At 32.6% G+C, this 5,881-nt stretch overlaps 2 non-coding genes across 2 annotated transcripts; one reads left to right on the top strand and one right to left on the bottom strand.

Annotated features, from left to right (window-relative positions):
- Nucleotides 1–352: 352 nt before the first annotated feature.
- LOC149526451 (small nucleolar RNA R71) lies at nucleotides 353–459 on the top strand. Its single transcript, XR_016351997.1, has one exon. It is a non-coding gene; the product is annotated as a small nucleolar RNA R71 (small nucleolar RNA).
- A 2,267-nt stretch (nucleotides 460–2,726) lies between these two features.
- On the bottom strand, nucleotides 2,727–2,833 carry LOC149526450 (small nucleolar RNA R71). Its single transcript, XR_016352014.1, has one exon. It is a non-coding gene; the product is annotated as a small nucleolar RNA R71 (small nucleolar RNA).
- Between the last annotated feature and the right edge of the window lie 3,048 nt (nucleotides 2,834–5,881).

Below are 5,881 nucleotides of genomic sequence, written 5' to 3'. Positions count from 1 at the left end.
TTTCACATTGTTACTTGGACATTGGTCACTAGCATGTCCATCTCCACAATTGTCATAAACTACGAAAAGACTTTAAATGGAATTAGTACTAAAGGAATCAAACTTTTTGGTTAGAGTAGCTACTTGTGCAATTAATGCTATGATGGCATCAATCTCATGAACTCCAGTTACTCTCCTATGTGTGGATTGTTCCGATGGCCATTGATAATTGTTTCATGCCATCTCCTTTAATAGGTCATATGCTTCATCAATAATCTTTTCCCTAAGAGCTCTTCTTGCAACTGCATCAATTGTATCTCAAAATTGGCTATGCAGCCCATTATCAAATGTTTGAACTTGAATCCACTTTTCGAGAACATGATGCGGGCAACACCTAAGTAAGTCCTTGTATTTATCCCAAGCTTCCTATAATGTCTCATTATCAAAGTGTATGAACGAAGTGATATCGTTCCTCATTTTAGTTGTCTTTATTGGAAGAAAGTATTTTGCAAGGAACTTCTGGGCAAGGTCATCCCATGTTGTGATTGCGCTCATGAGTAATGAATTCAACCACACCTTTGCTCTGTCCCTCAATGACAATGGAAATAATCTCAGTCAAATGGCATCATCTATGATTATTGCTTGAAAGTGTCACATATTTCCACAAAATTAGATATGTGAGCATTTAGGTCATCATTTAGAAAACCTCTAAACTGGATTAACATCTGGATAATGGTGATAATGGCTAGCTTGATCTCAAAATTATTTGCTAGAATGGTTAGCCTTTTGATGCTGCTGGGATACTTTATACTAAAGGAACAACATAGTCCCTTAATGCACAATTCTCTTCAACTACCCTCTCTTGGACTTGCCACTTTCTTGGTTGCTCATCCATTGTATTTGAGGAATTAAAATCTTGTTGACTTTCTCAACTCAATCTTCAAAGTGTTCGCTTGATCTTTAGGTCACACGAGATAGTCTCTAAGTTTCTTGCTCTGCGCATACAATGTCGAACACACTTGAAAAACAGAAAAGAAAAGAAAAACAAGCTTGGTCTAAGACAATTCGTTTAATTTGATATTAGTAAATATAAATAGAAACAAATCCCCAGCAGTAGTGCCAAAAACTTGTTGATCGGATTACTACACGCAATTGCATGTTACCGTACAAGTAATATAAAGGTAAGTCGAGTATCGTTTCCCATAGAGATTTGTACCCATTCTTACCAAGTATTAAATTTATAACAAAGTAATCCTATCCAAGCACTCAATTTCAAATGATTAATTAAACTAAAAATAATTAATTAACTAAATAAGTAACAAATAAAAAATGTCATTAAAAGAAATATTTACTTAAAACCTAGGATTATGGTGTTTTTCAAAACTTCACACTAATTAAATAATTTTCCTTAGGTTAATGGAATACATGGCTAACCAAGAATCCATATTATATACACGTCTCTATTGAGCATATCTTTCCATAATTAATCCCATATGTCCATGTAAATTAATTAGAAAATTTTCATCAAGTTCATGTTCTAATTTGGTTGCCTAAGGTATTTAGGTATATATCTATCCTAAACACGAAACCATCACCTAACTCTGAAATGAATCAAACAAAGGCTATTCACAATGTGGGTCTATTCTAACCTCCCTTTGTCAAGTTCCATTTAGAGACCTTAGGCATTTCAACTGATGATCAGGCAGCGAAAAGCATTAAGTGTGGAATTGAATAAACCATGCAATATCCATTAAAACCAAGCAAAGAAAAATTAAATATTCAAACTACAAAGGGAAATATCCCATAATCCTAGAAAATAATTTAGTTCTTCATTGTTTTTATGGCAGACATAATTAAATCAAGAGAAAAGATCATTTCTTCAGCAAAATAACAAGAAATCAAGTCCTTCAATATCTTCTTATTTCTCTCATTGAAGAGCCTTTTCTTTTCTCTCAAAAACTGTAGTTCATTGCCTCTCTGTACCTCTACTCTCAGTTGCTAGAAAAGACCTATTTATAGCCTCCAAAAACCCTAAAAAACTCAATTTTGGGTTGGCTGAATTCTCATAATCCATGTCAGAGAACCGCGGCTTTGCTCTGGGAATGCCAGGGTGCTTTTAACTTGTAAAATTTTTTTTCCCATCTTTCAACTAACATCGCAAAGCTCTTTCTTGGGTGCTATGACATTGGCTTCTCTGGTTTTTGTAAGGGCATTTGAATGCACCCTTGGGCACCACGGCCTTAAGCTTTACAAGGCCACAATTTTGTTCCTCCTTACGTTGCCTTGGTGGAGATAGTTATAGTACTTTATCTTGTAGCATGATTTTCTCCTACCTCAAAGCTGATTTGAGTGAAATGGAAAACATGAAAGTTGTAGTCTGCCTTTTAGCTTTCTTGCTATCCAAGAATCATGATGATTGGATGTCTTTAGCTGGAGTTATGTCTTAATTACTACAACATATTTAGTGCAAAATCTGCACTTAGTCTCCATTTCATAATTCATCATCATTCAACTTTATGCACTTGAAAGCCTACAAACACAAGGAGTAAATCAGCATTGGCCTAAAATAGGGCTTTCAACATGAAATATATTAGAATTACATCAATTAAACTAAATTCATATTCTTTAAACTAATCATTCAAAAACATAAAAGTTGTCTAAAAAAACACTTAAATCACAAGCACTTAACTTCATTAATGCCCCAAAATGTGGCTAAATAACTCTATATAATAGAGTTATCAACCACAAAGTTGAGGAATGATATAATTTCATTCACACAATTTGTTGGTGAATCTTTATATGAGGCTTGGGAACGATTTAAAGATCTGCTTAAAATATGTCCATACCATAAACTTCCTCAATGGATTCAAGTTCAAACATTTAATAATGGGCTGATTAATTTAATCAGATCCACAATTGATGCCACTGTTGGTGGGGCATTAATAGGTAAAATCCTGATAAAGCTTATAATTTGTTGGAAAAGATGTCATCCAATAATTACCAATGCCTTTCAAAAAGGTCTAATTCTAGAAAACAACTAGTGTTTATGAAATTGATGCACCGAATGCCTTGACTACACAAGTAGCTATTTTAACAAAGAGATTTGATACAATGGGAGTTAGCATGGTCCAAAAGTCCTTTATAACTTGTGATTTGCATGGAGATAACCATTCAAGTGATCAATGCCCATCTAATCCTAAATCAGTTTAGTTTGTTGGGAACATCAACAAGTAACAAAATATCCAATACCTATAATCCTAGTTGGAGGAACCATCCAAACTTCTTATGGAGTAATAACCAAGGACCTTCAAATCCAAGGCCAAATGTCCCTTCTGGTTTTCCACAACAAGCAAGACCTCTTGTCCCTAAAAAAACCTACTTTGGAAAATCTTTTCATGCAATACATTGCAAAGAACGATGCCATTATTTGGGATCAAGAAACATCAATTTGTAGTCTTGAGACACAAGTGGGACAACTTGCTAGCTCCATTAATAATAGAACCAAGGCACCTTGCCAAGTGACACTCAAGTCAATCCTAAAGGTAAGGAACAATGCAATTACCCTTAGGGGTGGAAAAAAAGTTAAAGGGATAAGTGAAAAGTCAATCAAATCTTCAAAAGAACAAGTGGATGATGAAAGGTAATTGTTGAAAAAGAAGTTAAAGTTGAGAAGAAAGATGATGGGAAAGCTAAAAATCAAGTGAAGGCTCAAGCAAATTATCCTCCACCTCCCTTCCCACAAAGATTACAAAAAAAAAGGCTTGATAAGTAGTTTGAGAAATTTCTCAATATCTTCAAGAAGCTTCACATAAATATCCCTTTTACTAAAGCTTTGGAAAACATGCCAAGTTACATTAAGTTTTTGACCTTAACCAAGAAAAGGAAATTAAAAGACTTTGAAACAATTGCACTAATTGAAAAGTGCAGTTCTATAATTTAAAACAAACTTCACCAAAGCTTAAGTATCCAGGGAGTTTTTTTTATCCCTTGTACTACTGGTAATTTTAAATTTTCTAAAGCTTTGCGTGATTTGGGTACTGGTGTTTCAATTATGGCTTTGTTAATTGCTAACAAAGTTGGACTTAATGAGATACAACCTATTACAATTTCCTTGCAATTAGTACATAAAACAATCAAGTACATATTGGGATTATTGAGAACATGTTGGTTAAAGTTGGGCATATTTACATTACGATGAACTTCATTGTGCTTCAAATGGAAAAGGATGTGGAAACTCTTTTAATCTTAGGATAACCATTCTTGGATATTGCAAGCGTAATCATTGATGTGAAGAAAGGCAAAATAACATTTAAAGTTGGAGATGAGGTATTCAAGTTCAACATTTTCATTGCAATCGAACACCCCGCATCTACAGATAGTTACTATAGAGTGAATTTAGTTGATAAAGGTAAAGGTGAGCCTATTTCTCCACCAATAGGTGAGCAAGCACCAATCCTTGAGTTTAAGCCACCAACTCCGCATATTAGACCCAAGAAGTTGTAAGAGGAATATCCTCCACCACCTCTTAGTTGCCCTTTTAAGGTTGGATGATAAGTAATGTTACTTTCTCAATCACACTTCAAGCTTTTTCCATGGAAACACAAAGCAAGATGGTTGGGTAATTTTTATGTGGTAAAGGTTTATCCTTGTCGAATAATAAAGATTAATAGTGAGAATACAAGCATATTCATGGTTAATAGACTAAACCTTAATGTGAAATCCCATCTTGAGTAAGAGGATAAGTTAGGAAATCTTTAGGTGAGTATATAGATTACATGTTTTGAACATCAAACATAGATTGAACCTTCAAAAGAATTATTGACAGTTTTTATTGTTTGTTACTTTTGAAGTAGAAAATTTTCTAAGTTTGGAAATGGTCAAAATATGTGACTTTTATAGAACAATCTTTTGGAAATAAAAAATGACGATAATGATTCTCATGAATTTTAGATGATAAAAAATGATTTTTTCATAATTTTTGGAATATGTTTGCTATGACAAATGAAGGTCGCAAATTTAATTTTAGTTTAACTTTTTCGATTTTTTTCTTGAAAGTAAAATTTAGATTTTGATTCTTTTGAATTTGGATTTTTTTGATATTTTTATTGAATCCAAATAGAGGTTGTTTGCTTATTTACATTAAATATCTTAAGTAAATGTCCTCTTTACTTTTTATTTTTTACTTTCCATACACTTAAGTAAATGAAAAGTAACAAGTAAAAAAGTAAAAAGGACATTAAATATCTTAAATAAATAGAAAGTAAAAAGTAAAGAGGACATTTACTTAAATGGTAATTAATGCAAATAAGTATCCTAAGTAAATGGAAAGTAAAAAATAAAAAGTAAAGAGTACATTTACTTAAATGGTATTTAACGTAAATAAGCTGGGTAGGTTTTATAAGTAATCTGTCTCAGAAAATTGCATTCTGTCTTACATGTATCGATACTTGTTGATGATGTATCAATTTATTTAGCCTAGATTGGGTTTCTGATAAGCATGTATCGATACATGTTCATAATGCATTAATACATTTTCCCTAAAACCAAATGTATCGATACATGGGCCAATGTATCGATACATTTCATTGATTTCAAAACAATAAAAGGGATAAAAACATATTTTCACACCTTAGCTTATAAATATATCACATTTTTCGAGGGTTGACAACCCTTAGCTACATTTTCAAGGTAAAACACCTATTTTTAAGCTTTTTCAACTCATGTTTAACCCAAAATTCCATTTTGTGACTCGAAAGCTTAGTTTTGGGTTTTTATGGAAAAATATGACATTTTTAGCTTTTGAATCTTTTAGCTTTGGATTTTCAGAACTTAAATAATTGTTTTATTCTCTAGATTTTTCTGTTGGTTTCTAAATCTTAAAGGCTTTGTGATTTTCTTAAGC

This window comes from Theobroma umbraticum, unplaced genomic scaffold (assembly GCF_002168275.2).
Source record: "Theobroma umbraticum cultivar Fairchild unplaced genomic scaffold, ASM216827v3 scaffold_239.1, whole genome shotgun sequence".
Classification (NCBI taxonomy): Eukaryota; Viridiplantae; Streptophyta; class Magnoliopsida; order Malvales; family Malvaceae; genus Theobroma; species Theobroma umbraticum.
The sequence above is the reverse complement of the archived record's forward strand: the minus strand, read 5'-3'. Positions and strand labels throughout refer to the sequence as shown.